Here is an 18,605-nt window from a genome sequence, read left to right as displayed (position 1 = left end):
ACTGGCGGATAAATACTATATTGTAGTGCCTGTGCCGTTGTGAAGAACAATCTTCTTAACAACACAAGCACTGCAATGTCGAACTTATATTCAAGCTTCCTCCAAATACCATCTGCGTCCATCAGCCACACACTGAACTTAACAACTATGTCTCTACCCCTGATAAAACCCACTCATCTGCCATGACATCGAAATCGAACAAAAATAAAATAAAAAGGCTCCAGCACGCGTCGACGAAACTACACCCATGCAGCGGTAAAATCATCTTCTTCATCCACGGATGTCGGTTGTAGGCATTGTTACTACCACCGCTGTCACCAGAAGGTGCGGTGACGGCTCAGCGATTCCCTGCTGGCACCACTCTGAAGAATGGCGTCTCCTTCTTTGGTGAGAGAAGACTGCTGATACCGGGATTTGATCCGCTGCTCTATGACAGGACTCGGACTGCGGCTGGCGCTGTTCCATTAAAGTCCTGGGAAGCGAACTCAGTGCTTCCGGCATCAAGTGTGGACGGCAGGATGGTGGTGATGTGGCACTAAATTCCGTGAGGAACTTAGCACTGGCGGCAAGAGGCGCATCTCGGTCTTGAACTCAGGTCTGCTGTTTGCGATGCCCAGTCTTCTCGGTTGTCCAACGTTACCCTGGCATCGTGGTGGTGCTGAACTCCAGCGACGACAAGCGCTTCTGTCTCAAAATTCAGACATATTTATATCACTCCGAGGCGCATTTGTGTCACTAAAACTTGGCACCTAGTCACGTCGCCTGTAACAAGAGACTTGTCCTGGTGTGGTGACATCGACACACCTGCTGTGTGGTGCAGTTTTCTCCTGAGAACAGCTAACCTCATTTCGCAATGCCCTTACATGTATGTTATTCTGATCTACATGTCGCAACACTGTGGTTATCGGCCTGCAGCTGCTAATGCAATACTACTTCTTATTGCTTTTGCGAAAAGAGTGGGTACACAGTGATCAGGTATTAAACGCCGCTACAGCGGCAGAAATCGTTGAATGCAGATGACACGAATTGTGGGCCGTTGTCTTACCTTGCTTTGCGTAAGCACCTTAAGCTGCAAAAATTGTGGTAAGGGCCCAGATCATAGATTTGTAACTGTTTCGTCTATAGACGAAATGGAGGGACAGTATCCACTACCAGCAGACAAATTGCCATCTGAAATACAGCAAGATTTTCCTTGCTTGGTACTTGGCAGAAGGAAGGGAGGGGAGTGCTTGATACTGGGTACAGACATGGCAAGACTAGATTACATGTTCGTTGTCAACGGATGTTCATAACAAGTGAATGTAAAGCTAAACCAACATCTTGGTACAAGACGCATCCCAGTGGAATAGATGGATCAACTGGAGAATATAGGGTCAGAGGGTGGAATGGATGATGACGAATTATTTTGTTTGCTTGGTGGTCATGAAGAGTATGCTATCCATGACACTGAAACGATGGTTGTACAGAGAACTTGCTTGTACTCCTCTCGTCTGGCAAAGCAAAGGCTACGATTTATTTTGTTTGCTTAGTGGTTATGAAGAGTGTGCTATCCATGACACTGAAACGATCATTGTACAGAGGACTTGCTTGTACTCCTCTCGTCTGACAAAGCAAAATTTGTTCTCTTTCCTGAAACTTTGAGTATAGTATATAAGGGAACCCTCATGAATCTAATGGTCCAAAACTGACACACACAAGAAAAGCTATTAAATCGTTACCTGACCAATTATGAATAGATGAAGAAGAAACAGCCATAGAACAGCCATACGAACTAAATTATAGAGGTGCATTAAATGATACAATAATTCAGGTGGTCACACTACCTGCTAAATCAAATTTGATGATCCAGCAGTATTCATTGATTTATAAAAACACAAGATAAACTAGGTCGCCAGAAGCGACAAAAGCGCTTGGAAAGGATAATTGTGTAGAATCCTCCAAGACAAGAAATCACACAGCATTAATAATGAATAACACACAACCTAAGATTTATCTGAAATCTGTGGAAGAAATACCGTGGTGGTTGTTGTTACGGCATAAAGTCAATGCCAGCACGCCATTCGGAAACGAGAGAGCAGAGGAGGCTGTGAAGAAGACGTCAGCCAACCGCACGCTGACCGACCGCTCTCCAGGACGACAACGCGACACAGCGGCCTCTATGCGAAGAGGACATAAGCGCCGCGCCGATTAGTCGAGGTCCACTTCTACAACAGCACCAAGATTAGGCACTTCAAGACCAGCGCCTTAGAAATTGTATATTCTGAAGAACATTGTTTATTTTGCATGTCTCCCTTTGCCTGTGACACATCTGTTTTAACACAAAGTTAAGTATTGTCATGCACTTTTCGTAATAAAACTAATTAATAGGATTTGCTTGAATTGTTGTCTAGTGATCTGAGAAGCAGGTTACCTAGACACCCCATCTTTGACAACTAGGCAGGATTCCACATTGGTGACGAGTATTAAGAAGAGCCCAGTGCCTGGCTGCCACGGATTTTCTTTTGTGTTTTTCTGGCGCCTTGATTCTATCTTGCCTTTACTTTGCAGGGGTGTGTTTACTTGCTCTAGTAGTATCTCTTATAGTGTTTTTCCTACTCAGTGTTTTCAGGTGGCCGTTCAGAAATTTTCTTTGCTTGTGTACTTATTGTTATTGCTTGCCTTGTCTGTTCATGGGCACTATGAGCACCCTACCTCTCCCATCCCCTCCTCAGGTGCCACAGCTGCTAGCGATAGATTCAATGCCGCTAACACAGACGTTTTAGTTTTAGACCAAACAAATTGCCTCTCTGCTAAATACCGTACAGCACCTCCTGGCGAACCAATCTAGCAACAGAGCGCCACAAGCAACGCCAGCAGCTCCAAGTGCTATACCGCCTTTTCGCCAGTTTGATGAAAAAAATGAGGAGTGGCTCGATTGGCTGCAACAGTTTAAAGCCTACGTAATTGCTCAATAATATATCAGGTACTTTTTATTTATTTATCGTAGGTCAACAACAGCAAACATTGACAAGTACATAAAGTTTAATTTTACATGTATATCTAGTTAAGTATTTACAAATAAGCCGGCCGGGGTGACCGAGCGGTTCTAGGCACTACAGTCTGGAACTGCGCGACCGCTACGGTCCAGGTTCGAATCCTGCCTCGTGCATGGATGTGTGTGATGTCCTTAGGTTAGTTAGGTTTAAGTAGTTCTAAGTTCTAGGGGACTGATGACCTCAGAAGTTAAGTCCCATGGTGCCCTGAGCCATTGGAACTATTTACATGTACTTTAGTTTTACGTTTTGGCACAAATTGTATACACATTTTTAAATTGTGAAAATTAGTAACTTAGTATTACTGACTACTCTGATATAATTGCAAGTTAAAAAAGGAACATATATTTAATAATAGTTCAATATCTAATGATTGAAGCCAACTAACAGCAGAGCGAGTAGCATTAATAAAGTCACTATAAGGTCCAGGATACTTCCTCCGAGAACAGTCTCCAACAATATGTTGAAAAGTTTGCTCTTGAGCCTTACTAGATCACTCTCTCATGGCTTCTCAAGACAACACCACAAGAAAACCTAGTGCTTTCAAACTACATTACGTTTTATCACCGGGAGGAAGTGCAGTGTTTCATCTCGTTCAGAAATTATTCCCTAATGCCACTCCAAGTGAACTTTACTATAATCAGGTTGTCGATTCGCTAAGTATTATGGTCAACAAGTGAATGTGGTAGTAGCTAGGTACAAATTCTTTCATTGCAAGAAAGTCAGAACAAACTTACCGCGAGTGGGTAACAGATTTGCAGGGTATGACGAGGAATAATTTTAAAATATGCTTGTGGTGTTATATGTTCAGATATTATGTTGTGTGATGCGATCGTGTACAATATAACTAATGTCAAACTTCGAGAACAAATTTTGAAACAGTCAGATCCATCATTTCAGCATGTAGTGCAAATACTACATCAGTACGATTCAGGTGGAGCGTCAGCCGATCAACTTGAGCAGCCGCAAATTTGTCGGGTCGAGTCGCTCCTTGCTCGCTCGCTACCAGACCATTCGGCAGCAACAGCAGGTGCACGCCAAACCGCATCTACAGTTCTACACGCCACGTAAATAGTTCTCTGACCAGGCGGCTACACAGGCGAACAGAATTAAGCTATGCCCTTGGTGCTATTCACAGGCACAAACGCCTAGACTGCCCCTCCAGACAAGCACAGTGTTACACTTGTGACAAGAAAGGTCACATACAATCCGTATGTTTGCAACGGAACAAACATAAGTATTCTGCCCACTCACAAAAATATAGTCACAAGGCCCATGTAATTAATGCAGTGTTTTCAAAGCCTGCTACAGGCATTAGCAAAATTAGCAAGCGAACAGTTTCTTCAATGCTACACCAATCCAACAACCTTTTTGTTCACTGGCATATTAGTGGAAAAAGTGTGAAATTTCAGTTGGACATGAGTGCCTCTATTACACTGCTGAATTGTAAGACACATGAACTGTTGGGCTCCCCATGCTTGTCTAAAACTAGCACGCACCTGACGGCTTAAAATGGACAAGTCATTCCCGTTCCTGGGAAGTGTACTTTGCACTCACATACGCGAACTGTTACTTTCACTATGCTCCAATCACGCGATTGTGAAAACATATTTGGCCTTGATTCATTTGACTGGTATGGCTTTAAAATTCAGGACAGTGTATTTTCAGTAACTGCATTCAGTGCTAAAGGCAGTGTAGCTAGCTTGCTGAAAGAATTCCCGGAACTCTTTTCTGAAGTTTTAGGCAAGGCAATTAATTTTGTTGGACATATTACTATGAAAGACAATGCTCAGACGAAATTTTGCCGGCCCAGAACTGTTCCCATTGCATTACAGGACAAAGTCGCTGCTGACCTTATTCTTTAACGGACCTATTGCACCCATAGAAGCTAGTCAGTGGGCTAGTCCACTGGTTTTCCTCCCCAAACCTTCAGATCGTATTCACCTCTGTGTTGACTTTATGTCTACAGTCAACCCACAAACTGTGATTGATACTTACCCATAGTCACCCCCAGAGGATATCATGGACAGATTAAGCGCTGGTCGCTACTTTTCTAAAATTGATTTGCGCAAAGCATATCTTCAGATGCCGCTAGGTGAAAAACCTCAAAAAGTGTGTGTTGTGAACACTCATTTGGGCTTGTTTAAATATTTGCGTTTCCCTTTTGGCAGCCCTGCTGTACCCGCCATTTTCCAGCGGTAGTTGGAACTGATGACTGCTCAAGTACCAAACTGTTCAAACTATTGGGACGATATTGTCGTAGCAGGTCGTACAACTGAAGAACACATTGTAATCCTTGTTGTATCCGCTGAAGCTGTTTCCTGTACGAAATGCCCAAAAATTGCAAGGATGGGCTTTATTATTGTCTCAACACCAGTATAAGATTGTATACATCCGAGAGCTCAACATGTAATGCGGACGCACTTTCACATCTTCCGATTGGCCCTGATACAGACTATGACGCTTCTGCTGCACCTTTTTGTCGCATCGATGTTGAGGATTTTGAATTGCTTCAATCTATACCTCTAAACTAGAGGAAAATTGCACAGGCCACGGAAGCTGATTCACATTTGAACATTTTGCTCAAAAACATTAGCACATCTTGGCCTAGTTCGTTGCATAGCATAAAGAACTCTGTAGTGCGCCGATACTTTGCACTTCGGCATAGCCGCGCTATACAGCAAGGTGAGTTTCTTGTGCGGAATGACAGTGAATAGTCACGTATGTTGATCCCCAAAGCTTTGCAAAAAAATTGTTGCACTTACTTCACCAAGGACACAGGGGGTTTGTTCGGATGAAAGACTTAGCGCGCCGACACGGTACTTGCCACGGTGTGGACACCAAAACAGAACAGATGACGTCACAGTGTCACGCACGAGGCCACGCCTCGGTCACGCCTGGGCGAAAATCAGTCCGCTCCGCCACAAAAATTCTCTGCTTGGCCTAAGTTGCAACCACGATGGCATCGTGTGCCCAGAGATTTTGCCGGAACTTTTCGGAACACTCGTGGTTGACTCATATACACTCCTGGAAATGGAAAAAAGAACACATTGACACCGGTGTGTCAGACCCACCATACTTGCTCCGGACACTGCGAGAGGGCTGTACAAGCAATGATCACACGCACGGCACAGCGGACACACCAGGAACCGCGGTGTTGGCCGTCGAATGGCGCTAGCTGCGCAGCATTTGTGCACCGCCGCCGTCAGTGTCAGCCAGTTTGCCGAGGCATACGGAGCTCCATCGCAGTCTTTAACACTGGTAGCATGCCGCGACAGCGTGGACGTGAACCTTATGTGCAGTTGACGGACTTTGAGCGAGGGCGTATAGTGGGCATGCGGGAGGCCGGGTGGACGTACCGCCGAATTGCTCAACACGTGGGGCGTGAGGTCTCCACAGTACATCGATGTTGTCGCCAGTGGTCGCCGGAAGGTGCACGTGCCCGTCGACCTGGGACCGGACCGCAGCGACGCACGGATGCACGCCAAGACCGTAGGATCCTACGCAGTGCCGTAAGAGACCACACCGCCACTTCCCAGCAAATTAGGGACACTGTTGCTCCTGGGGTATCGGCGAGGACCATTCGCAACCGTCTCCATGAAGCTGGGCTACGGTCTCGCACACCGTTAGGCCGTCTTCCACTCACGCCCCAACATCGTGCAGCCCGCCTCCAGTGGTGTCGCGACAGGCGTGAATGGAGGGACGAATGGAGACGTGTCGTCTTCAGCGATGAGAGTCGCTTCTGCCTTGGTGCCAATGATGGTCGTATGCGTGTTTGGCGCCGTGCAGGTGAGCGCCACAATCAGGACTGCATACGACCGAGGCACACAGGGCCAACACCCGGCATCATGGTGTTGGGAGCGATCTCCTACACTGGCCGTACACCTCTGGTGATCGTCGAGGGGACACTGAATAGTGCACGGTACATCCAAACCGTCATCGAACCCATCGTTCTACCATTCCTAGACCGGCAAGGGAACTTGCTGTTCCAACAGGACAATGCACGTCCGCATGTATCCCGTGCCACCCAACGTGCTCTAGAAGGTGTAAGTCAACTACCCTGGCCAGCAAGATCTCCGGATCTGTCCCCCATTGAGCATGTTTGGGACTGGATGAAGCGTCGTCTCACGCGGTCTGCACGTCCAGCACGAACGCTGGTCCAACTGAGGCGCCAGGTGGAAATGGCATGGCAAGCCGTTCCACAGGACTACATCCAGCATCTCTACGATCGTCTCCATGGGAGAATAGCAGCCTGCATTGCTGCGAAAGGTGGATATACACTGTACTAGTGCCGACATTGTGCATGCTCTGTTGCCTGTGTCTATGTGCCTGTGGTTCTGTCAGTGTGATCATGTGATGTATCTGACCCCAGGAATGTGTCAATAAAGTTTCCCCTTCCTGGGACAATGAATTCACGGTGTTCTTATTTCAATTTCCAGGAGTGTAGTAAGTTTCCTTTTTCTGTGCCTATGAACTCGACAACAATTCAGGTGTTGTCCTCTATATTTCCCTCGCAGGTCTGTCTAAAGTCATATTGTCGGAAAACGGCCCTCGGTTCACGTCAAATGAATCTGAAACATTTTGTGAACGCAATGACATACAGCATCTAACTTCTTGCCACGTTCCAGCCACGGTCAAATGGCGAAGCGGAACATTTTTTCAGAACCTTCAAGCAACAGCTGGCCAAACTTCGCATCCCACACGCCAGGGATCAAGCATTGCAACCGTTTCTCGCCTCCTATCGTTCGCATCCACGAAATTGACCATCGCCGGCGGAATTGTTTCATAGTCGCTGCCATCGGACACTGCTCCACCTGTTCCACACTCCTCAGCATCCGGCGCCGAAGGAAGGCCGCAAGTGTCGCTTCATGCCGCATGATATTGTGTTCTACAGGGATTTTAGCGGCAGCAACGGTGGGCGCAAGGCGAGATCCTTCGTCGACTTGCCGCATTCATCTATTTCGTTTCAGGCCCCGACGGATCGCAGCGCCGACATCACAATCAAATTTGCCACTGTCATGTGCGGTATTAGCCGAGTGGTCTTAGGCGCTGAAGTCATGGTCTGTACGGCTGGTCCCGGCGGAGGTTCGAGTCCTCCCTCGGGCATGGGTGTGTGTGTTTGTGCTTAGGATAATTTAGGTTAAGTAGTGTGTAAGCTTAGGGACTGATGACCTTAGCAGTTAAGTCCCATAAGATTTCGCACACATTTCATTCATGTACATGGTCATCCTTCAGTGTCTATTCTCCCAGATTCACGGATCCGGAGGACAGCGCGTCATCACGAAACCACGGGACGACCCCATGGAGACGGAGCCTTCGTCTCCTCCTCCTCCTCCTCTCGTCCTGCCGATGGAGCTGGACCCGCCCACACTGCAGCACCCGCGCGCTCTTCATCTTGTTATGGGTCTCAGGAGGTGGACGCGTCTTCCAGGGGACGTTTCCGCCAGAGCGAGTGTCGGATGGCGGAGTACGACTGGAAGCTGTACGTCCCTTGCAGTCACAGCTGCCAGTCTCTCAGAGCACCCACACTCCTGCCTCCCACGAGATTGTCGAGCTCCCTATACAAACGACAGTTCGTCGGTTTGGAGGGGAGGAATGTTACGGCGTCAAGACCCAGCACGCCAATCGGAAACGAGAGAGCAGAGAGCGCTGTAAAGAAGACGTCAGCCAGTTTCACGCTGACCGACCCCTCTCCAGGACGATAATGCGACGGCAGCGGCCTCTATGCGAAGAGGACATAAGCGGCGCGCCGACTGGTCCAGGTCCGCTTCTACGGCAGCATTGAGATTAGACACTTCAAGACCAGCGCCTTAGTAATTGTATATACTGAAGGACATTATTTATATTGTCTGTCGCCCTTTGGATGCGACACATCTGTTTAACACAAAGTTAAGTACTGTCATGTGCTTTTCGTAATGAAACTCATTAATACCGTGTGCCTGAATTGATGTCTAGCGATCCGAGAAGCAGGTATCCTAGAAACCCCATCTTTGATAACTAGGCAGGATTTAACAATTGTGGTTAAGGATTTTGGAAATCTGTGGTAAAGACTATGGGACCAAACTGCTGAGGTCATCGGTCCCTGGGCTTACACACAACTTAGTCTAAGTTGAACTAACTTAGTCTAAGTTAAACTAACTTACGCTAAGAACAACACACACACCCATGCCCGAGGGAGGACTCGAACCTCCGATGGGGGGGGGGGGGGGGGGGGAGGGGGGAAGGGGGGGGGAACCGCGCGAACCGTGACAAGCCGCCCAAGACCGCACGGTGTGTATAAAGATACAAATACAATCATCACCTCTCTCATGACTCAATGACTCACATTCCCTCGACCTTAACTGTGAAGATGCGTGGTTACTCGACTCAAACAGTACAAGGTGAAAAGGCCAAAAGGTCACTAACTACTCGCCAAAACTCTGTGGTCTGTACAAAGACATATTACTGTTAATCTATCTCCACGTTACCTAACCTGAAATCCTACCATCCTACCGCACTTTGCTGTCTCATGCTTCACACTACACGCTGTTCTCACCACAGCTGGTTCGATGATAGCAATCGCAGGCAACGTGGTGCTGCTGTAAGTCACGCCCTCACCTCGTGTGCGAGCAGCTTATGCAGACTGGCTGCTACCCAAGGATGCCTGCACAAACCATTAAACCTAGTGGTCAAAGTCCACTGCACCGCTCAGTGCAGGAGGGAAGAATTGTATCTCGAATCAAGGCAAGCTACTGCTCACTACCTCTCTGAATAAGAGCAATTTCTCTCTACAAATCAGACTACACTCTTAAAACTTCTACCGCAGAATAAGATACCGCCTGAGGCAAATGCATGACCAAACTTAGCTCACCAGCTTCTCGTTGCAGGTGTCGAGTTCCTTCACCACAAGAATGTAGGTCAGAAGACAAACATCTAACTTTAAGTGTTCTGTGCTTTCATGAGACTCTGGAAAATATATTACCTGTCCTCAGACACTCTGCTTCCACATTCCCCAGCATCATATTTTTTTTTTAGCAAAAAAGGTTTTATGCCGTACCTCCAGCCAGCTCAGCGCCGCTGAAGGGACAGTTTTGTCAACCAGAGGTTCTATCTGCGTTAGTCACTCCTTGTTTCTAAGGGAAAGACATTCTCTTTCGAGTCTGTAGAACATGAGCGATGCGACGTCCCTTGCCGTCATCAGACACAAAGGGGCACCACAGCTCCCCAGTAAGTGCCCAATCAGAGGTCACCATCCCATGCGCTCAGCCTGCCATGATTCCATACAGAGAGCCCATCATAAATTCCTCTCTTCGCACCAGCATGTGACATCACAACTTCTGACGAACGCGGGCCTGCTGCCGACTGTACCACATGCATACATTAATACTCACCAATGTGTTTTTTGTGGTATCTTGTATCGATACCATCCCATAGAAGTCTGAAAGTTGGCAACGGAATTGCAAGTTTCCATCAGACGCCGATGTGGGATTCGGTGGCCCGCTGAACCAACCCCCGGTGGCTCTGGCCTCTGCGATATAGAACGGGCAGTGGCAGTGACACAGCCTACTCGCACTTGGAGCCTCTTAGCTATGACTTCATTGTCTGTGCTTAATTTAGGAAGCCTCATCCTTGTTGATATTGTGAATTTTGAACAACGGGCGCTTCTAACAGCTAGAAAAAGACCAGCCAGATGGTATCGTTATATAGATGATACATTTGTTATATGGGCCCATGGGGAAGAGGAACTGGATGCCTTCCTGTTACATCTGAATAGTATTAGCCCAATAATTCAATTCACTATGGAAAAGGAAATCGATGGTCACCTGAGCTTCTTAGATGTGACTGTAATCAGACGAGAGGACGGATCACTGGGTCATAAGGTTTTCAGAAAAGACACACAATGATCGTTTTCTGCAGAAAGATTCTAACCACCACCCAAGTCATAAAAGAGGGGTGATTAAAACATTAATAGACAAGGCGCACTAAATATGTGAACCAGCTCACTTAGATGATGAGACTGAACACCTTAGAGCGACCTTCAAGAAGAAAGGGTATTCCAACAGAGAGACATATCGTGCACTACGGCCTAGACTGACAACTAGGACAGACGAGGATCGACGCCAACCCGAGGGGAAAGTGTTCTTACCTTTCATCAGTAAGGTCACTGGTCGCATTGGAAAAATTTTAAGCAAGTACGATGTGGAAACTGTTTTCAGACCCACCACGAAAATAAAAGAATGTTTAAGATCCGCAAAAGATAAACGACATCCTCTAGCTACACCAGGTGTCTATAAAATTCCGTGCAGTTGTGGAAAGGTCTATATAGGCACAATAAAAAGAAGCGTCAATACCCGTCTGGGTGAACATAAAAGGAACTGCCGCCTCGGACATATTGATAAATCGGCTGTAGCGGAACATGTGTTTCGGGGAGGTATTCATGAAATAAAGTTTAGTGAGACGACCGTCATAGCAAAGACGTCGCATTATTACGCGTTAGTGTACAGAGAGGCCATTGAGATTGCCAAACGCTGCAATAATTTTAACAGAAAAGAGTAAGGCATTAAGTTGGATAAGATATGGATGTCAACATTGTAGCAACAATCGATTAATTTCAATTGAGAATGTTGGCAATATCAGAGATCATAGCACAGCCGACGTCACGTGATTGATAGCGGCGCCCTCTGGATGGCTTATATATACGGCGCTCACTCGTGCTTTCGTTGCAGTTCGCCGATTGTCCTCGGAGGATGCCTTCCGCAGTCGAAGGTGAAACATCATGGGAGAGTCTTATGTGTGGACCACGGCATCTCAGCCCAGAAGTGTTAAGTAATGACAACACCTGCCGTGAAAGCCTTCATTCTATGATTAGTGTAAGAAATAGGTGTTATGTAAAAGCCAGTGAGCTTTTGTTTGAAACGAAAGTGGCTCTGAGGAGTGGAAAGGGTGGCAAGGGCGAATTGGTGTGTTACCTCGAGCAGGCGCGGGAAGTAAGCCACAGTCTGTAGACAGCAGCGATTGAGGCAACACCTTTGTGGAGCAGGAGAAGCTTTGCCTGCAAATTTGCACAAAAATGCCAAGGATGAAGACTGCAAACAGCTTACCGCATAGCTGCGAGTTATTGGCCAACTGTATATAAAACAGAACGCCGACAAGAAGAGAACTTGAGCCCATACAACAAGGTACTATGGGAGGCTAGACGCTACATTTGTACGCCACACCCAAGCCTACAGCCACCAGATAAGATTTATTTGTATTTTACTTTTGTACAGCTTAACCCATTAATTTAAACTGTGTTTTAATAATCATTCTTGAACTTTAAAGAAACTGGTTCACCCTGTTATTTCATCCTAATCATACACCTATATAGGGTTCCTTCCTGGTGTTTGATTAATCCGAGTTTCCTGTTTTACAGACTTCTGAAGTTCCAAATTAGTATAAAGAGGTACCACATCTTTGTGTGAATAATGAGTTTTCTCAACTGTTGCAAAGTGTTGTAGTAAAAGTTTTGCTTACGTAAAATTCAGTCAGAGTGAAGCAAAATTACTAAAATCTATTAAACGAATACACAGACTTAGTTCAAAGAATAATAACTTTTGAAAGTAAATTCCGGTAAGAAAGAGGGTTTCTTGAAGTGAAATGTTCAGTATAAAAAGTGTGTGCTTTAGCAGCTAAGTATTTTAGTATTTAAGTTTGTTGATTATGGAAAGTGCTTGTCTAAACTTCCCCCTGGCCAAATTTTTTTAGTTCTATTAACGTTATCTTTTGGGCTTTTTCTCTTTAAAAAAGTAATGTATAAGAGTTTAGTCCAACATTGCTTACGTGGATTAATATTTATTTGAAGAAGCAACTTAAACAGTAGCAAGAAAGTAGGCAAAATTCATACTTGTGCTTTCCCAATACTTCACTCTTTCATTGCCTTGATAGGCTGGCGACCGTTAGTTCATGTTTTAAACCACTAAATGAACTTGAAACTGAGTTGTCCTAGCTTCAATATAATACTATTCATACTGCGTTTCTTTCTAACCGCTGGGTAAGATCTTAGGAAACGAATTGAATAGTTTGATTTACTTATCCATTAGACACAGCAGATGGTCTAATCTACTCTATTGATTAGCTTTTCCTATTAGGAGCACTGTTCTCCCATAGTGTACTTTATTTGTGAATTAAACTAAATTTTTGTAATAGGGTTATATGTGGCAACATAGAGACAGGGTTTCCTGTTATCTAGGTAAAAGTATACTAAATTACAATAGTGGCGTTAGGGCTATTAGCTGCGTCGTGGATGTCGGCGTCTCTAGACATTGGCACGACTGTTGTGGTACCGAGCAATAAATATGTGGTTTAGCACTACTTCTCCATTAACGATACGTCGGACGTCTACCAGGCATTCAGTCACTGCCTCACAGCTATCCTGCGTTTAAACTTATGAAGCATATGAATAAAGCAGAGAAAGATTAATATTAATACAATTAACATTAATACAATAACAGATAATCAATGGATATACTATAGCAGAAATTTATGGTATGATGAAGATAATGAAGAGATTTATTCTACAAAAATTTATAATAACTCTGTAGATCAAATAGGCATAAAAGAATTAAAAGCAACCTTAAATGTAACAAAACTAGAAAAGTTATTGGCCTAGATGGCATTAATGCTAAATTAATCAAATATGGAGGAACAATTTCAGAGTTTCGCTTCCTCCATTTTTTTAATATGTGTTGGAAGAACTGTTCTGTACCTGAAGAATGGTTCCCACCTAAAGTAATTTCTATATTTAAAAAAAACTACTGGAAAAAGCAGAAAACTGCAGACAAAGAAGTTAACTAAATACAGGATATAAAATTTATGAGAAAGTTCTTAACTGAATGCTACAAACTATCGCTGATACAATACTCTCAGAAGAACAACCAGGCTTCAGACTGGACACTCATGTTAAGATAAAATATTTACAATACGAAAAATTACTGAAAAAGTCGGGAATTGGGTTTAAAAACGCATTTAGCATTTATTGATTTTGAGGAAGCCCTTGATAAGGCAAAAAGACTCCTTTTGAGGAAAATATTAGACATAAAATATTTACCTAAACATCTTACCATTAAGAGTCTATATGTAAATTATAAGTTCAGGCTCGAAAATGTCAGATGAAATTTTAGTAAATCAAGGTGTCCCACTAGTGTACAATATACCACCCACTTTATTTAATTTATACATTGACGTCCTATTTATGAAGTGGAAAGATAAAGACACTTAGGAATTAAAATAGGGTCTAGTGCACCATTTAACACTGTGTTACATGCTGATGACGAGATAATTGTACAGGAAACAGAATATAATGCAGTGTATTACAACTTAATTAAATCTTCAAATAAGACAAAGATAATGGCTTACGAAGGAAACAATTCAGTCAAATTGAAAACAATAATAAATGAGAAAATTTTAGGACAAATATCCCACTTCATTCATCTAGAATGTAATATTAATCTTAACTGCGACAAAGACATTGAAAAGAACTTTAATAAATGTCAAATTATCTGCAGAAAAGTTGGAAGAAAAACAAGAAAAGAAACACAAATTAAATTCTATTATGTTATGGCTGTATCTACTCTTGTACATGTTTCTGAATCATGGACAGTAGCAAAACAAAGAAAAATCACATATACAAACAACAGAAATGAAATTCAAAAGTTGTGTAAGGAGCTGTAATAAAATGGATAAAATAAGAAATAAAACAATAAGATCAGATTATAAATCATGTCGGTTAACGACAAGATAGAAGAGAACAGAATGAAATGGAAAGATCATGTTGAAAGAATGACAGAAAAGAGATTGCGAAAAAAAGATAAAGAATTATGAGCCAACTGGAAAGAGAGAACTAGGCAGACCTCATAAGAGATATATGGATGGATGATAAAAACCGAAACAAGTGATTACAACACCTAATCCTTGAAAGAAGATGATGATGATTTAAACATGTAAAGTGTAATGAATGTGTTCGAGAAACTCGAAATTTTATTAAATATGTTTCACATTAAATTTAGTTATTTAGTATTTAGTTATCAATGTCCTGATTGATACAACATTGTTGTATTATTTTAAAAAATTATTTAAAGAGATATGACTAAATTACGATGCTTATAAAGTACGCATAGTCTAAAATTTCCACACAGACGAAGGTTATTTGTATTAGCCTTGCCGTATCTCAATTGAAGCCTCCAATACTATATTCTTGTAATCCTAAACCTCAGGGTTTAAAAATTTTTACTTGTTTTAAAATTAATGCGTTGGTTGTAAAATTATTGTAACTAATAAGTTCCTGTTTCGCGAAATTTCTCATGGGAAATGCGAGACTATACATAGGGATGTAGTGCACCAGTTGAAGTAGTGTGTGATTAGCTTTCGACCTGTTAAGATTCTATGCCACTCGTCTCAAGATGTCTGTAATTTGTCCCACATGTCTGCAGAAGCTGTGTCGTGAACAGCTGGCCTGAGGCTAATAAATGACGAAAAAGGCGAAAAATGTGTTTCAGTCATCATATAGCAAACCCGACATTAAGGCCGCCAGGAGGTGGGACGAGTTAGCTAATGTGACGCGAGGTGCTGCGAGCTCTGTGACGTCACTTCCTGCTATTCGAAGCCCATGAGACAGGCTGTACCGCGTATGTCACAGCGCGTGAGACAGGGCCCTGTAATATACTTGTGACATCACACTAGTGGGCTTGTCCACCTCATTTCGGGAATGCTTGGCTCCATGCAGGGCGGACAGGAAAGCAATATGTGATTGTAAAGGTACGAACTACAGGTATTAATTTTTTCGTGTGCTTCCGAGAACTTGCAAGCATTTAAACGAGCAGTCAGGAATTATTAAACTCGCCTGAAATAGTTACTCGCTCCCGCCGGAGATGGCTGGCGGCACTTGTGCAGTGTCAGGTGCTGTGCCACAGCCTGTCTTACTCGCAGGATTCGACGTGAGACTATATGTCTTACAAGTGTGATTAGCAGTATTCAGTGGGAAGCGAGCAACTATTTCAGACAAGATCAAGAATTCTTGACTGCTCGCTTAAATGCATGTAAGTTTGTTAAAGCAGACGACAAAATTAAATCTTTTAGTGCGTGCCTTTTCAATTAAATATTGATTTACCATGGGCCCTGTATGCGGCCGAGCATTCTCAAAGTGTGGCAGACAAGACTACCAGTGTGACGTCAGAAGTGCGTTGCAGGACCCATATATATCGTTGGCCCCACTCCTATTCCACGCTGAGGAACCATTTCGTCGCGTAAAATACAAAATAAGTTCTGCAATATTTTGGCAACGTGCCACGTAAAGTAGAACCATTAGGAGGGTAGAACGTTCCCTATGTCACAAGCAGAAGGCCCTATGTCAAACTGTATTTGTTGTGCTTCTTCATGTTTCCACTGCGCAAAGACTGTTCCATAAAATTTCGGGCGTGCAGCCGCATAAATTCATCTTCTTTTTTTCAGCATAAATTCAGTTTCTGCTTTGCGCCCGAAATTTTATGGAACTGTATTTTTTTGTATTCACTAGTAGCCCATATTCAGTGGCTGTTTCTAAGCATCTGCATATTGAATGTCTCTAGAACGAATCGTTACTGATACGATTTGCTGTTGATGGGAAATCTCATAGAGGTTGTTAAGGAAGTTTCGTATTTAGTAATTTTCACGTTGTAACCAGCGTGTTATGAAAATAAGTCATTTTAAAGCAACGACCCATTGAAGATTCGTGAAAACGTGTCGTTGTTGTTAGGATTTGTTATAATTAAATGCCAATTAATTAAAGTTCGGCGATTAAACCGTCTAGGGAACTAAAAATACGAGACTGCTGAACTTAGAATTAGATCATAGCGTAGTTGGCTCAGGCGACATATTATGGCAGTGAAGATCGATAGATAGAGGTTTCGATTCTTACTGTATACTTTTTTTTTCACCTTCGTGTTTCCTAAGATGTTGTGGAACTTCCCTACGAAATCAATGGAAATAATTTCTGTAATATTTGATGTTATGCAAATGTAAGTGTGCTCTCTGTCAGGAGGGAGTTTGCTTGATTTGGTGAACTTCTGTAAGCTGATGTCCTTACCAGATTGACATGTATCTTTCATTTTTGTTTTATTACATGTTCACAGATATTGAAGTTTTTATTTATGTATACCATAGACAGAAGAATATGACTAGCATAGGTTAAGAAAGGGAATGTGCGTTTTAATAGACCTAACGTAGGAATGCTACTTGTATCCATTTTTATGAACAAACTGTATGGTTTTGCGAGCGCAATAAAGCCGACAACTGCTGCTGGAGAGTGCTGAGAATGCAATATCACGTTAACCAGTGCGCGCCGTGTGCCAACGACGGTGTGTCTCGTGACGTTGGTTGGTTGGTTTGTGGGATTAAAGGGACCAGACTACTATAGTCATCGGTCCCTCGTGACGTTGGATATTCCATCTACAGGCATGCAACGTTAGCTGCTTCGTCCCATGTGCTGACTGCATTAGACAAGGAGCAGATGGGAAGAGAGAAAGATAAGATTACATATTTTGATTATAATTATTTCTTCCCAATGATAATTAAGTAGAGAAAGAATTATGAATGTTTACACCTAAAATACACTTATTTTGACCGAGCGAGGTGGCCAGTGGTTAGCACACTCGACTCGCATTCGGGAGGTTCAATCCCGCGTCCGACCATCCAGATTTAGATTTTCCGTGATTTCCCTAAATCGCTCCAGGCAGATGCCGGGATGGTGATGTTGAAAGGGCACGGCCGATTTCCTTTCCTGTCCTTCCCCAACTTATTTTGATATTTAACTTGGTGCATACTGATTAGGATGGAATATTGCAGGACACAGGTTCAAAAATAATTCTTGAATGGAAATGATGAGACACTTAGAAACCTGTAGATGTAAAGCTTTTAGCTGTAGATATTCATAAGTCTGTGCAGATTTTATTCAACTGAGAGGGTCCCTATCACAATGATTATAGTTAATGTGACCTATGGTATACGTAGTTAATTAGCTAAATGCAGCGACTTTAAGAAACCCTACAGTGCATACGGTGGAGCGCACTTTGCTGCTCTTGGAAGGTAGCCACTTCCGAGCCAAAAGGAATTCTGCTTGGGCAGCCTCAGGGTGCGACAAAGACGGAGTCGCGAAATACTCACATCTGGCAGCGAAAGCGACGGCCCTCACAGCTCGGCGCGTACAGCACTGTGTTCCCCGCCAGCCGCAGTGAAGCGGAGGACCTTGTTACGGGCCCCTATTTATGACCAATTGCGTCCGGGCGCGTGCATTAGCAGCGTCTCACACGTAGGAGGCATCAGCAAGACCAGGGGCGCATCCAGGGGGCCATTGAGGAGTTAGGTGGGAGGGGGCTGGCAGTAGGGGCAACTGTCCCACTGAGAATTAGTTTACGAGTATGAAAAAGGACCCGTATCAGAAGCTGCCAGATTACGATGACCTAAAATACTTGGAAAATTATCACTAAACTAACCTGAAAATATCTACAAATCCCATAAAACATATGTAAAGCGAGTTCTAAAATGAATGAGAATAATGAAAAACTTTATAGTAGGTTGGAACTC

At 43.7% G+C, this 18,605-nt stretch overlaps 1 protein-coding gene across 1 annotated transcript in view; it reads right to left on the bottom strand.

Annotated features, from left to right (window-relative positions):
• Nucleotides 1–18,351, bottom strand: part of LOC126281383 (cytochrome P450 6j1-like) — an 81,342-nt gene extending 62,991 nt beyond the window's left edge. The window contains exon 1 of the mRNA XM_049980308.1: nt 18,186–18,351. The gene's annotated coding sequence lies outside the window, so the exon portion shown is untranslated. The remainder of the gene's footprint in view (nt 1–18,185) is intronic.
• Nucleotides 18,352–18,605: the final 254 nt, after the last annotated feature.

The sequence above is a fragment of the Schistocerca gregaria genome, chromosome 7 (genome assembly GCF_023897955.1).
Source record: "Schistocerca gregaria isolate iqSchGreg1 chromosome 7, iqSchGreg1.2, whole genome shotgun sequence".
In the NCBI taxonomy this organism is placed as follows: domain Eukaryota; kingdom Metazoa; phylum Arthropoda; class Insecta; order Orthoptera; family Acrididae; genus Schistocerca; species Schistocerca gregaria.
Note: the sequence above shows the minus strand (reverse complement) of the source record. Positions and strands in the feature narration are given on the sequence as shown.